The following is a 16,388-nucleotide window of genomic DNA, read 5'->3' as shown; positions in this document are numbered from 1 at the left end:
ACGAACGAAAAAGGCAAATATTTTTGTAAATTTTTATTTTTCAGAAGTGGGGGAGAGGAAAACGAGAGGCAAAAAAGGTAAATGCAAGAGATGAGTTTGCGAAAGTTACTTGGATAAGCTTCACTTAGAATAGTCCCCGGTGCCAGAACTTGACACGTTGAAGGAAGACTATTCTTGACTTGATACTCCCCAGCAACGGCGCCAGAAATTCTTCTTCCTACCTCTTGAGCTTGCGTTGGTTTTTCCCTTGAAGACGAAAGGGTGATGCAGCACAGTAGCAGTAAGTATTTACCTCAGTTTGAGAACCAAGGTATCAATCCAGTAGGAGTATCAAGGCAAGTCTCCAAAGTACCTGCGCAAAAACAAACAAACTTGCACCCAACGCTATAAAGGGGTTGTCAATCCCTTCACGATTGATTGCAAGGTGACATGTGAAGGTGGAAAGTGCAACAAAGTGAAAGTGTAGAGCTGAAAATATGAAGTGAAGTAGACCCGGGGGCCATAGTGTTCACTAGAGGCTTCTCTCATGATAGCAAATATTACGGTGGGTGAACGAATTTCTGTCTAGCAATTGATAGAATCGCACAAAGTCATGATGATATCTAAGGCAATAATCATACATATAGGCATCACGACTGAGACAACTAGACCGATACTGTCTGCATCTACTACTATTACTCCACACATCGACCGCTATCCAACATGCATCTAGTGTATTGAGTTCATAACAAACAGAGTAACGCCTTAAGCAAGATGACATGATGTAGAGGGATAAATTCATGCAATAGATATAAGCCCCATCTTTTTACCCATGATGGCAACAACATGATGCGTGCCTCGCTACCCCTCTGTCACTGGGTGAGGACACCGCACGGTATGAACCCAAAACCAAGCACTTCTCCCATTGCAAGAATTATAGATCAAGTTAGCCAAACGAAACCCACAACTCGAAGAGAATCACAAGGATACAAAATCATGCATATAAGAGATCAGAGGAAACTCAAATAATATTCATAGATAATCTGATCATAAATCCACAATTCATCCGATCTCGACAAAAACACTGCAAAAGAAGATTACATCGGATAGATCTCCATGAAGATCATGGAGAACTTTGCATTGAAGATCCAAGAGAGAGAAGAAGCCATCTAGCTACTAGCTATGGACCCGAAGGTTTGTGGTGAACTACTCACACATCATCGGAGAGGCAATGGTGTTGATGAAGAAGCCCTCTGTGTCCGAATCCCCCTCCGGCAGGGCACCAGAACAGTCCCCAGATGGGATCTTGCGGAGACAGAAGCTTGCGGCGGCGGAAAAGTATTTTCGTGGCTCTCTCCCGTGGTTTCAGATTTTTAGGGAATTTATAGGCGGAAGAGGTAGGGAAAAGGAGCCACGGGGGGGGGGGGGGAGCCACAAGCCTGCTAGGCGCGCCCCCAGGCCGCGCCTAGGGGGCTTGTGACCTCCCCCGGGGTCTTTTGCCTTGGTTCTCAAGTTCCCTGTGTATCTTCTGTTATGGACAAAATCATTCCGTAGGTTTTATTCCATTTGGACTCCATTTAATATTCTCCTCTGAAAAGGGTCAAAAACACGGAAAAAACAGGAACTGACACTTGGCACTGAGTTAATAGGTTAGTACCAAAAAAGATATAAAATGCATACAAAACATCCATAGTTGACAAGATAATAGCATGGAACCATCAAAAATTATAGATACGTTGGAGACGTATCAATGCCCAACTTATTTTTATAAATTGGGGCATGTTTTTAGGATCCCAAAAGTATTTTTATTTTTGTTTAATTCCTTTTCTTTTGCCTCTGGCATTATTCTCAAAACAACTTCTATTTTTTTATTTGCAAACCAGAGTGATAGAGAGTTGGCCCAGGTGCAATGGTTTCGGCCCAGCCAACCCAGAGTCGCGTCCCTCTTCTTCCTCGCATGCGTCACATGTGTACGGCGCCAGGGAGAGTCGCCGATCTCCTTTTCTCCGTTGATCGACGAACCAAAGCATCGGGGTGCAGGCCTTGAAGCCCTCCTCCTTCCTCTCCAATCCTAGCCCTCTCTCTTCTCCCCCTCTCTTCCCCTGTCGCGTCGTCAGGGACGAAGCAGAGTGCTGTCGTCACAATCATCAGCTCTGGCTCAAGCTCGACGCCGACGTAGCGTCGGCCTCCCCTCCTTCCTCGTCTAGTCCAGGAGCAAGCAATGTGTGGGGGCGTTCCATTTTTAGAGGGATCAGGCGCAGGGGACTCCTTCCTCGATGTGCTCGACGGTAGGCCCCTTCCTCAACTCTGGCGAACCTTCTGCAACACCACATCGCCATTTCCTCCTCCCCATCACGCGGATTTCCGTCTCTGATCCCTCGGTGCCTCGCAGCCTCGCCCTCCTTCGTTTCCCCTCTCCATAGGCTGCGTCGGAGAAGGAGCTCGAAGCCTGTCGGAGTTGCACCGGCACGTGTACGTAGCAGCAGCATGCAGCGGTAGCAGCAACAGTTGTAGTAGTAGCACCAGCATGTAGTAGCAGCGCGGCAGATCGCAGCAGTAGCCTCTTCCCTGTGAGGCGTGTGGGTAATGGAAGAGCAAGGCAGCATGTCGCTGGCGTCCCTCTACTCCAGAAGGGAGACACCTTTTGTGTAATCACCTGGGGTGGAACCCCCCTCTCGAGAAAATCCCCCCTCTGTAGCCGACTGGTTCGATGCGAGCGTAGCGACCCTCAGGTAGTGCGATCAATTCCCATCACCCCCTTTTATTTTTCCTGTGTATTTTCCTTCGAGTCTAGTAGTACCTGTTAACTTGTCTGATGCCTCTGAACTAGCAGATGCACCGCAACAGCGCAGTGGTAACAGAGCCACAGGGGGTGCAGAGGTTGTGGGTTCGAGCCTGGCCTCTTTCCTTTTGCAATTTGGGGTTTTTTCCCTTTGTTGCATTGACACATTAGATAGCATAGAGGAATTTCTTCCGATGTGTAGTCAACTACCCTGTCCTAGCCTAGTGGGTATAGTGTGTGTGTCTGTGTGTGATGAGGTGGTGGGTTCGACCCCCACCAAGCCCCATTTTTCCCTTTTCCATTTTAGTTGTATGTGTGTGTGTGTGTTTGTGGTGCGTGTGACAGGTGGGCCCAGGGTCCACTTTGCATGCTCTAGGGGCCCTGGTGAGTATGATCAGTCGGACCCCCTAATGATTATGTGTATATTGGTTTTTTGCGTTTGTTGATGTATTTTCAAATCTGGAATATTTCCAGAGGAGGAATATACCAAATTTGGCAGGTTCAAGAATAGTTCATGTTCTTGACATTAGTAGAGTTTGATTGTGTGTAGAATTTCCTTCCTGTTTTGTGGTGTTTTTCTGCATGCATATATAGCAGTATGATATATGGATTTGGGGTAGAAAAACCCCAGGAATCCAATGGTGGCACTGGATTATAGATTTGAGCAGTTTTGCATAAGTGTCACTTTGTGATGAGGTGTCACTTGGTTATTTGTGTAGGATTGATTCTGTGCATATTTAGAGTTTGTGCATGCATGGATCATTTTGGTTGTTGCATAATCTCTTGCTGGTGTTTATTGAATGATTGTTTCTTTTGGGTAGCTACTCGGTCCGGAAATGAGTTCGAGGAGACCGGTGAGTTCGTGCAGGAAGATCAGGAGCAGTTCCACTCTGAAGATAACCGAGGCAAGATGATCGTGACCTTGACACTGTTTCTAGCTTTGTTTTACTTAGTTGATTCGTTTCCATCGTTAAATATCCTCTGCCTACCACATGATATCTAGGCCATCAAACATTGCCATGAAACCTCAAACACTTCTCCTCAGAGCAAATATTGTTTGGCTAAGTTAGGCTTGCTTCAGCCATTATCATTAGCGTTGCTAGTTGCAGGTGCAGGCTGATCCATTTGATAACATGGGCAATTTGATATCATCTTAATTTAATTATATTTAATTAATGCACCTATATACTTGGTAAAGAGCGGAAGGCCAGGCCTTTTGTATGGTGATTTGTTCCGTTCTTGCCGCCTTAGTTTTCTACTACCGGTGTTTTATTCCATAAATGAGCGCTCCTAACACGTTCGGGGTTGTTATGGGTACCCTCTGGGTAAATCGTTTAGTGTTAAGGTTTGTCTAGCAAGACCCAACTTTGGTGTTACTTTGCTAATAACTTAATAAAAAGCATAGGGAATAGCTACCCCGAGGAATCTAATAAACCCCTCGGGCCAGTGCTCCTCATGAGTGTTGGTCCAAACCAGAGCCACTTGCGGGGCCACCCGGGCAAACTCGGGGGATGTCTATCTGGCCACTATACGTAGTGCTCATCCGCCGTGTCCTGAGAACGAGATACGCGGCTCCTATCGGGTTTGGCGACACGTCAGGAGGTCTTGCTGGAATTGTCTTACCTTAGCGATATATCTTGCGCATTGGGATTCCGATGAGACTTTGGGTCTTCTTAGAGTTGAGGTTTTCCGCTAAGGAATCCGACGAGATCATGAGTTTCGTGGTCGAGGATTACTATGCGGCCTGTGGTAATTTTTGATGGAATAGTTGGAGCACCCCTATAGGGTTAAATCTTTTGGAAAGTCGTGCCCGCGGTTATGTGGCAATCATGGATATTTTGTTAACATCCGGTTCTAGATTACTTAAAGTAACTTAACTAAAATATGTCAACTGTGTGCGTAACCGTGACTGTTTCTTTCACAGTTCCTTCTCTGACAGAGTACACGGTGGCATTATGAATGATATAAGTAAGTGTTCAGGATCACTTAGTGATCATTCTTAGATCTCGATCGTCTTATGTAGACCACCATAATGTATACCTGTTCTTCATAAGTTAGCCACCATATATGCTTAGAATTCTGCAAACTCAAACACTTACCTCAACCTCACCTACTAACTTAGTTAGAGTCGATACCAAGGTCATGAGATTGCTGACTCGCCATGGCTCACAGTTTACTACAACCACCCACAGGTATAGGTACCCCATATGCACACATTCCCGAGGATACCCAGCTGAGGTGTGAGTTCGATGAAGACAGTGCCAGGCTGTACGTGACGTATCCCGAGGATTAGAGGCACTTGGTCGTGATCGTGGGCCTAGCAAGGAGGGAAAGCATTAGCTTTTGTCGTTATCTTGTCCATAGTCGAACCCTGCTTTCCATTTGAATAATGTATGACTGCGTAACTCTGTAACTTAGCTTGTGGCGAGTGTAAGCCAAATATTATTACTCTTCCATCCATTATGTATTGCGATGTTTATCCTGCATGCGAAACACTTAGATGTGCCTCTTTCCCCTTTTGAGGCCTCGCCCCCAAATAAGGAAAGAGCCGCATCTTAGTCGTTACAAGTTGGTAATCAAAGCCTTACGACCATAGGAACCTTTGATTGATCGAACCTGGCCGAATCAAGTCTAGTAAAAACTATTTTGAGTCAGTTATATCGGAGAGTAGGTTTCTTTTTTCTCCTCTTCTATGCTCTGGTGAGGTTCACGACTTACGAAATTTTAATTCTACTCCTCTTCTCGCTCAATTTTTTTTAGGATCACACGAATATTTTGAAAATTCTTTTAGGATCACACGAATATCTTGTTGCCTCCTGCCTTGTAGATTTTATTTTGGGGAGTTGAGCTCCAGGGGATTTTTGAGCACATCGTTATAATTCGGATTTCTTAGTATCCCAGGACGGAGGATGTTTGAAATTGCTTGAATAATAGTAGTGGCGCGATAAGCCCGACATCCCCAGTACTGGTGTAGAGAGTTCGGGGGTACCGCACCACTTAGTATCATTGTGATTATGAGGGTCTGAGTTAGATGAAGTTCTGAGATTCTGGTTATGTGTTGACGGATGTGATACACTGGACGAGGTTAGTATAGGAGTTGATTGATGATTTCTCCTTGTATCCGTGGACCAGATTGCATGACCAGCAATTTCAGAAGTTCTTAGGTGGGAATTCAATTAGTAACCTAGGAAATCTTTCATCAGATGTATGTTGGGAATATAAATTTGTTCCGAGCAATCCTAGCTCATACTTGGCATTTACAAGTGGCTTTTCTATTAGATGTTGTCGGCAGTTATTTTAAGGAAGCATTCTTACTAATTATAGTTTGAGTGCATTTGCTAAGAATTCTTATTCAGATATTTCTGTCCATTGAATCAGCTTAATCTTTGAATTTTCATCTCTGGTCTAACATTGTTGCCCATATCTAGGATGGCTCCACCAACTCGCTAGAATCAGGGTCATGAGAATGCTGACCCTCCACCACCCCCTACGACACCGCCTCCTCCTCGAGAGGCATGGCAAGTATGTTGGCGGCAACAAATGCAAACATTGAGATGTTTCTTCACTTGTTTCAAGAGAGGAACCAACAGCATCAGGGTAATTTTAACAATGGTGGACAACAGTTCGCAACTCCGAATCAATTCTTCGCATACCAGCCAAAATACTTTAGCTCCCGTGACCAGCCATTCGATGTGGATGACTCGATTCATGACATGAACAAGAACTTCGAGTGGAGTAATGTGCGACTAGAGGACTTTGTCAAGTTTGCAACCTTTCAACTCAAAGGGCAGGCAGCAGAGTGGTGGTAGCAATTGAAAGATTCCAGAGGCGATAGAGTGATCAGCTGGGATGATTTTTACAGGGATTTCAGGGCTCACTATATACCAACAAGTTTTGTGGAAGAGATGCATGATAAATTCAGGCGGTTGAAGCAAGGGAGTTCGTCTGTGTACATGTACAATGTGGAGTTCCAGGAGCTGGATCGTTATACTAAATCAGACATTCCAGATGAAAAGAGCAAGATTTATCAGTTCCGAGGTGGTCCGAAGGAAGACTTGCAGCTGGCCCTTGCCTTGCACGATCCTCTCGAGTTCGACTAGTTTTACAATTTGGCTCTCAGGGCAGAGGCAGTTGTGCTCAAAGTTGAGAACTCAAGGAAGTGTTTGAGAGATTCCAGTTCCTTGTCCTCAACTCAGGTGGTTCAAAAGCAACAGAAATATTGGGTGGTTCCTCCTCCTCGGCAGCTTCAGCAGTTCAAGCAGTCTACTGGTCGTGGTTCTTCCCACCCACCCAACCCAGCCTTCCAGCACAGGTTTCAGCAACAGAAGCAAGGAAATCCTCAAGTGCAATTCCATCCGCTGTCAGAAGTGACTTGTCACACGTGTGGTCGGAAGGGTCATTACTCTAACAAGTGCACCAACCAGCAGCGTCTTCCGCCTCCTCCTCCTGTCAAGCCTCCAGGCAATGCTATGGTGAAGTTTAACCCCAAGTCTGCAAGGGTGAATATGGTGAATGCAGCTGAAGCCTAGAACTCCTCGTATGTGATCATGGATAATCTCTCAGCTAATGATATTCCTGCAAAGGTTTTATTTTATTCTGGTGCATCACATTCATTCATTTCAAGGACTTTTGTTTCTAAGGATGATCTAGTGACAGAGACACTCGTAGACCGTTTGAAATCATTTCTTCGGGCATGCAAATGACTCCAAATAGGTTTGTTCCGATGTCTCTATCAAGATGGGCAGCTATTTCTTCCTAGATTCTCCAATTGTGCTTTGCGAGTCTGATATTGATTTGATCCTTGGCATGGATTGGCTGGCAATGAACAAGGCATATATTGATTGTGAAGCAAAAGAAGTCAAGTTGACTCATCCTTTGGAGGATGCGATCATTTTTGCTGCTCGTGATGACACGATCCGTCTCTTTTCCCTCAATGAGAAGGGTGAAATCTCTCCCATTTCTCAAGTTCCAGTGGTCTGTGAGTACGAAGATGTCTTTCCTGAAGAATTGCCAGGAATGCCTCTGCACCGGCCAGTTGAGTTCGTAATTGAGCTTGAACCTGGAACTGAACCGGTCTACAAGCGTCCGTATAAACTTGGTCCCGAAGAGCTAAAAGAGTTGAAGAATCAGCTTGATGAGCAAGAACACCTGGGTCTAATCAGACCGAGTTCATCTCCTTGGGGTTATGGTGTTCTGTTTGTCAAGAAGAAGGATGGCACAGACCGACTCTGTATCGATTACCGTCCATTGAACACGAAGACAATCAGAAATAAGTATCGACTTCCGAACATCAATGAATTGTTCAAGCAATTGAAAGGGGACAAGATGTTCTCTAAGCTTGATCTCCGGATGGGCTACTGTCAGATCTGCATTCGCGAAGAAGATATTCCCAAGATTGCTTTCAAGACAACCTTTGCCTCTTATGAGTACACAGTGATGTCTTTTGGTCTCGCCAATGCTCCTTGGACCTTCTCTCAGAAGATGAATTATATCTTCTCCCCATTCAAGAATGAATTTGTCTTGGTGTATCTTGATACGTCTCCAACGTATCTATAATTTTTGATGGTTTCATGCTATTATCTTGTCAAACTTTGGATGTTTTGCATGCCTTTTATATATTTTTTGGGACTAACTTATTAACTCAGTGCCAAGAGCCAGTTCTTGTTTTTTCCATGTTTTTGACCCCTTTGAGAGGAGGATTTTGAACGGAGTCCAAACAGAATAAAACTGCCAAAAAGTTTTTTTCCGGAACAGAAAAAGATCGGGAAGCCGGAGAATCAGGGCACGGGCCACCAGGGACCACACAAGCCCTCATGGCGCAGCCTGGGGGCCCGTGCCCCCCTGGTTTGTGGGCACCCTGAGGTTCCTTTTCCCTAGGTTTTGCGCCTATATATTCCCTAAAATTCCATAAAAAATCAGGAGATCATCGGAAGTACTTTTCCGCCGCCGCAAGCTTCTGTCTCCGCAAGATCCCATCTGGGGTACGTTCTGGTGCCCTGCCGGAGGGGGGATTCGGATACGAAGGGCTTCTTCATCAACACCATGACCTCTCCGATGATGCGTGAGTAGTTCACCATAGACCTACGGGTCCATAGCTAGTAACTAGATGGCTTCTTCTCTCTCTTGGATCTTCAATACAAAGTTCTCCATGATCTTCATGGATACCTATCCGATGTAATCTTCTTTTGCGGTGTGTTTGTCGAGATCCGATGAATTGTAAATTTATGATAAGATTATCTATGAATCTTATTTGAGTTTCTTCCGGTCTCTCTTATGCATGATTTCATATCCTTGTAATTCTCTTCGAGTTGTGGGTTTTGTTTGCCCAACTATATCTATGATTCTTGCAATGGGAGATGTGCTTGGTTTTGGGTTCATACCGTGCGGTGACCTCACCCAGTGACAGAAGGGGTAGCAAGGCACGCATCGTGTTGTTTCCATGAAGGGTAAAAAGATGGGGTGTTCATCATTGGTTTGAGATTATCCCTCTACATCATGTCATCTTGCTTAAGGCGTTACTCTGTTTGTCATGAACTCAAAACACTAGATGCATGCTGGATAGCGGTCGATGTGTGGAGTAATAGTAGTAGATGCATAAAGTATCAGTCTACTTGTCTCGGACGTGATGCCTATATGTATGATGATTGCCTTAGATATCGTCATAACTTTGCGCGGTTCTATCAATTGCTCGACAATAATTTGTTCACCCACCGTGATATTTGCTATTTTGAGAGAAGCCGCTAGTGAACACTATGCCCCCCGGGTCTGCTCCACACCATATTTTCAGCCTTACTCTTTTTACTTCGTTGCACTTTCCGCCTTCAGATCTCACTTTGCAATCAATCTTGAAGGGATTGACAACCCCTTTATAGCGTTGGGTGCAAGCTCTTTTGTGTTTGCGCAGGTACTCTGGACTTGACGAGATTCTCCTACTGGATTAATACCTTGGTTCTCAAACTGAGGGAAATACTTACTACTCCTGTGCTGCATCACCCTTCCCTCTTCAAGGGAAAAACCAACGCAAACAAGAGAAGTAGCAAGAAGAATTCATCGTGTTGCCGGGGAAGGACTTTTGTTGCCGTAGCAGAAGAATTTCTGGCACCGTTGCCGTGGAGGATCAAGTCAAGAACTCATCCAAGTAAGTGTCGCAAACTCATCTCTTGCATTTATTTTGTTTGCCAGTTGCCTCTCGTTTTCCTCTCCCCCACTTCACCAATTTGCCTTTTTTGTTTGCCTTTTTTTCTTTTGCCTTTTTGTTCGCCCTTTTCTCTCGCTTGCTTTATGTTCGCTTGTGTGCCATGTGCCTTCAATATGCTTGCAACTTCGCTGGCTGAAAATCTAGTGATATGGATCCTCATCCACTTGCTAATCTCTTTAAGAGATCCAATTATGTTGATCCAATTGCTAGTGAGTTGAGTGCACTTGACTATCTTTATGGAGTTTTGCTTGAGATATGTGAATCTGAAATTGTGAGGAAGAAATTTATGAAGTGATTCACGAGGGCTCGTTGGATGAAAAGCATGATTGCAATGGTTTCACTATAAATTCTATTAGTGACAATCATACTAAAAATATGCAAAACCCTAAGCTTGGGGATGCTAGTTTTGCTATGTCCACTATTTGTTGCAATGATCATGAGTGGGGCGATGATTTTTCTTATGATCTTGAAAAATTGTTTAAGCCTCATGATGAATATGATATTTGTAATATTATTGAAAGTGGGTTTGGAGAAGTCATGACTTTAGTTGATGATAATCCCACTATTTTTGAAGAGCGTCAACTTTGCATGCATGTGGATCATGAAAACAATATCCTATGTGATAGTTACATTGTTGAATTCGAATATGACCCCACATGTAATTATTATGAGAGAGGAAAATATGGTGGTAGAAACTTTCATATCACTAAATCACCTTTCGTTATGTTGAGATTGCTATTGTCTCTTTCTTCTTCCTTGCATATGGTAACTATTGGTTGTCTTGACAATCTATTTTCCTATAAAATGGCTATGCATATGAAGTATGTTAGACTTAGATGTTATTTTCACATGCTTTATGATGCTCTCGTTGTGCTTCAATTCTTGTCTTTTGTGTGGGCATCATTGAATTATCAATGCCTAGCTAAGGGCGTTAAACAATAGCGCTTGTTGGGAGGCAACCCAATCAATTTATTTCTTTTTCTTCCTGTTTGTTGCGTCCACACTATCATAATTCTGTTGTGATTGTGTTTTTTGTGTTTCTTTTTGTGTTTGAGCCAAGCAAAACCTTTATGACTAGTCTTGGTGATGGTTGTTTGATCCTGCTGGAAAAAGACAGAAACTTTTCGCTCACGAGATGATTTTTCATTTTTATTAAGAAAGAGCTTTTGAGTTGATTCTTTCTCCCGCTGGTTGATATGCCTTTTGCCCAGGCAGTCATAAGTTTTCAGAATTTTTGAGGTACGAGAATTATACGAAGTATACATATTGCTACAGTCTGGTCTATTTTTGACAGATTCTGTATTTGTTGAGTTGGTTGCTTGTTTTGATGAAACTATCGTTAGTATCGGGGGGGGGGGGGTACTAGCCATGGAAAAGTGAGAATACAGTATCCCAACACCAATATAGATATAATTCAAGTTTACTACAGTACCAAAAGAGGTGGTAGTTTATTTACTTGTGCTAATGTTATCATGAGTCTCTGTTTAAGTTTTGTGTTGTGAAGTTTTCAAGTTTTGAGTGATGTTCTCATGGACAAAGAGATAAGGAGTGGAAAGAGCTCAAGCTTGGGGATTCCGAAGGCATCCCAAGCCTAATTCAAGGACACCAAAAAGCCTAAGCTTGGGGATGCCCCGGGAAGGCATCCCCTCTTTCATCTTCAATCCATCGGTAACATTACTTGGAGCTATATTTTTATTCACCACATGATATGTGTTTTGCTTGGAGCGTCTTGTATCTTAGGAGTCTTTTATTTTTTTTGTGTCACAATCATCCTTGCTGCACACCTTTTTGAGGGGAGAGACATGCACTCATCGTGATTTTGCTAGCATGCTCATAGTGCTTCACTTATATCTTTTGAGCTAGATACTTTTGCTCTATGTGCTTCACTTATATCTTTGAGAGCACGGCGGTGCGTGACTTGGTAGTTGTCTTATGCTATGAAAGTAGTCCCAAAAGTGATAGGTACCCAAAGAGGATACAAAAACCTCCATCTTCATGTGCATTGAGTGTAAAGAGAAGTCTTGATCCCTCTCAATTAGTTTTGAGACGTGGATTTGGTAATATTAAGAGCTATGTTAGTAGGGTGTTTTGAATCTAGAGAGAAGTTAGTGATTCCCGTAGCATGCATGTATGGTGAACCGCTATGTTAGGAAGTCGGAGCATAATTGATCTATTGATTGTCATCCTTTGTGTTGAGGTCGGGATCGCGCGATGGTTAACACCTACCAACCCTTCCCCTCGGAGTATGCATTTAGCACTTTGTTTCGATTACTAATAAAAACTTTCTCAACAAGTATGTGAGTTCTTCATGACTAATGTGAGTCCATGGTATAGATGCACTTTCACCTTCCACCTTTTCTAGCATCTCTAGTGCCGCGCAACTTTCGCCGGTACACAAACCCACCATATGCCTTCCTCAAAACAGCCACCATACCTACCTACTATGGCATTTTCATAGCCATTCCAAGATATATTGCCATGCAACTCTCACCGTTCCGTCTCATGACTTGTGCCGTCACTCTCATATTACCATTGCATGATCGTAAGATAGCTAGTGAGATGTTCCAACGTCATACGCCAAACTAGATCGTTGCACATCCTGGTACACTGCCGGAGGCATTTCCTATAGAGTCATCATCGTTCTAAGCTTTGAGCTGTGAGTAAATAAAAGTGTGATGATCATCATTATTAGAGCATTGTCCCATGTGAAGAAATAAAATAAAAAGGCCAAAGAGCCCAAATAAAAAAAGAAAATAGAAAAAAGAGGCCCAAGTGCCCAAATAAAAAAAGAGAGAGAGAGAAAGAGAGAAGGGACAATGCTACTATCTTTTTCCACACTTGTGCTTCGTTATAGCACCATGTTCTTCATGATTGAGAGCCTCTCGCATTGTCTTTACCATATGCTACTGGGAATCTTCATTATATAACTTGGCTTGTATATTCCAATGATGGGATTCCTCACAATTGCCCTAGGTCTTCGTGAGCAAGCAAGTTGGATGCACACCCACTAGTTCTCCTTTTGAGCTTTCACATACTTATAGCTCTAGTGCATCTCTTGTATGGAATCCCTACTCATTCACATTGATATCTATTGATGGGCATCTCCATAGCCCTTTGATACGCCGAGTCAATGTGACCATCTCCTCCTTTTTGTCTCACAACCACCACCACACTCTTCCACCTATAGTGCTATATCCATGGCTCCCACTCATGTATTGCGTGATAGTTATAAAAAGTTTGAGAAAGTAAGAGTGCGAAAGCAATTACTTGGCCAATACCGGGGTTGTGCATTATTTACATTAGTTGTGTGAGGATGATGGAGCATAGCCAGACTATATGATTTTGTAGGGATAACTTTCCTTGGCCTTGTTATTTTGAAATTTCATGATTACTTTGCTAGTTTGCTTGAAGTATTATTGTTTTCATGTCAATAGCAAACTATTGTTTCGAATCTTACGGATCTGAACATTCATGTCACGTGAAAGAAGTTGCAAAGGACAACTATGCTAGGTAGCATTCCACATCAAAAATTCATTCTTTATCACTTCCCTACTCGAGGACGAGCAGGAGTTAAGCTTGGGGATGCTTGATACGTCTCCAACGTATCTATAATTTTTTATGGTTTCATGCTATTATCTTGTCAAACTTTGGATGTTTTGCATGCCTTTTATATATTTTTTGGGACTAACTTATTAACCCAGTGCCAAGAGCCAGTTCCTGTTTTTTCCAGGTTTTTGACCACTTTCAGAGGAGGATTTTGAACGGAGTCCAAACGGAATGAAACTGCCAAAAAGATTTTTTCCAGAATAGAAAAAGATCGGGAAGCCGGAGAATTAGGGCAGGGGCCACCAGGGACCCCACAAGCCCTCATGGCGCGGCCAGGGGGGCCCGCGGCCCCTGGCTTGCGGGCTCCCTGAGGCTCCTTTGCCCTAGGTTTTGCCCCTATATATTCCCTAAAATTCCATAAAAAATCAGGAGATCATCAAAAGTACTTTTCCGCCGCCGCAAGCTTCTGTCTCCGCAAGATCCCATCTAGGGCACATTCTGGTGCCCTGTCGGAGGGGGGATTCGGAGGCGGAGGGCTTCTTCATAACACCATGACCTCTCGATGATGCGTGAGTAGTTCACCATAGACCTACGGGTCCATAGGTAGTAACTAGATGGCTTCTTCTCTGTCTTGGATCTTCAATACAAAGTTCTCCATGATCTTCATGGAGATCTATCCGATGTAATCTTCTTTTGCGGTGTGTTTGTCGAGATGCGATGAATTGTGGATTTATGATTAGTTTATCTATGAATCTTATTTGAGTTTCTTCTGATCTCTCTTATGCATGATTTCATATCCTTGTAATTCTCTTCGAGTTGTGGGTTTTATTTGGCCAACTAGATCTATGATTCTTGCAATGGGAGAAGTGCTTGGTTTTGGGTTCATATCGTGCGGTGACCTCACCCAGTGACAGAAGGGGTAGCGAGGCACGCATCATGTTGTTGCCATCAAGGGTAAAAAGATGGGATTTTCATCATTGGTTTGAGATTATCCCTCTACATCATGTCATCTTGCTTAAGGCGTTACTCTGTTTGTCATGAACTCAATACACTAGATGCATGTTGGATAGCGGTCGATGTGTGGAGTAATAGTAGTAGATGCAGAAAGTATCGGTCTACTTGTCTCGGACGTGATGCCTATATGTATGATCATTGCCTTAGATATCGTCATAACTTTGCGCGGTTCTATCAATTGCTCGACAGTAATTTGTTCACCCACCGTGATATTTGCTATTTTGAGAGAAGCCTCTAGTGAACACTATGGCCCCCGAGTCTACTCCACACCATATTTTCAGCCTTACTCTTTTTACTTCGTTGCACTTTCCGCCTTCAGATCTCACTTTGCAATCAATCTTGAAGGGATTGACAACCCCTTTATAGCGTTGGATGCAGGCTCTTCATAACTTTGCATTAGGTACTCTGGACTTGACGAGATTCTCCTACTAGATTGATACCTTGGTTCTCAAACTGAGGGAAATACTTACTGCTCATGTGTTGCATCACCCTTTCCTCTTAAAGGGAAAAACTGACGCAAATAAGAGAAGTAGCGAGAAGTATTCTTGGCGTTGCTGGGGAAGGACTTTTGTTGCCGTAGCATATCTTGATGACATTCTGGTCTATTCTGAAACTGAGGAAGAACATGAAGAACATCTCCGGCTTGTGCTGGATAAGCTAAGAGAGCATAAGTTCTATGCTAAGTTTTCCAAATGTGAATTCTGGTTGAAAGAAGTTGTGTGCCTGGGGCACATCATCTCTGCCGAGGGTATTAAAGTTGATCCTACAAAGGTGAATGCCATTGTTAAGTGAGAACCTCCTCAGAATATGAAGCAGCTTCGAAGCTTTCTCGGGCTTGCAAGCTATCGCAGAAGGTTCGTTGAGAACTTCTCCAAGATTGCTAAGCCTCTGTCCAACCTTCTTCAAAAGCATGTGAAGTTTGTGTGGTCTCCAGAGTGTTAATTGGCTTTCGATACACTCCAGTCTTGACTCCTCCTGATGATTCCAAGCCTTATCAAGTGTTCTGTGATGCCTCTTTGCAAGGTCTTGGTGCAGACCTAATGCAAGAGAAGAAAGTGGTAGCTTATACCTCGAAACAGTTTAAGCCAAGTGAGAAGAACTACCCCACTCATAACCTTGAGTTGGCGGCAGTGGTCCATGCTTTGATGACTTGGAGACACCTCTTGTTAGGTAGAGAAGTGGAAGTCTACACCAATCACAAGAGTGTCAAATACTTCTTCACCCAACCTAGTACCAATCTTCGGCAAACTCGTAGGGTGGAAATAATCCAAGATTATAATCCGAGCATTGACTTTACTCCACGCAAAGCACATGTCATTGCAAATGCGTTGAGCAGAAAGGCTTACTGCAACAGTCTCATTCTGAAGCCTCTCTAGTCTGATCTTTGCGTATCTTTCAGGAATCTCAACCTTTAGATAATACCTGAGGGATTTCTTGCTAATCTCCAGATTTCTGCTACCTTGGAAGACCAAGTACGCCAAGCTCAACTTCTTGATGCTATGATGAAGAAAGTGAAGATTAGCTTGGCAAAGAGCATTCCGAAATATAAGTTCTTCCGTATTGATGATAGGGATACCTTATTATTCGAGGACACCTTGTCATTCCAAAAGGAGAGCTCAATAAAGTTATCATGGATGAAGCCCATAATTCCCTCTTCTCGATACATCCAGGAAACTCCAAAATGTATCAGGATCTGAAGTAGACCTTCTGTTGCACTCGCATGAAATGTGAAATTGCTCAGTTCGTGAACAAGTGTGTTGTGTCTCACAAAGTGAAGGCGGAGCATGAACATCGAACAGTCCTTCTTCATCCCTTGTATATACCCGAGTGGAAATTCTATCATGATGAAATGGATTTTTTTCACTGGGT

Source organism: Hordeum vulgare, chromosome 5H, assembly GCF_904849725.1.
Source record: "Hordeum vulgare subsp. vulgare chromosome 5H, MorexV3_pseudomolecules_assembly, whole genome shotgun sequence".
Classification (NCBI taxonomy): Eukaryota; Viridiplantae; Streptophyta; class Magnoliopsida; order Poales; family Poaceae; genus Hordeum; species Hordeum vulgare.
This window is presented reverse-complemented; position numbering follows the sequence as displayed.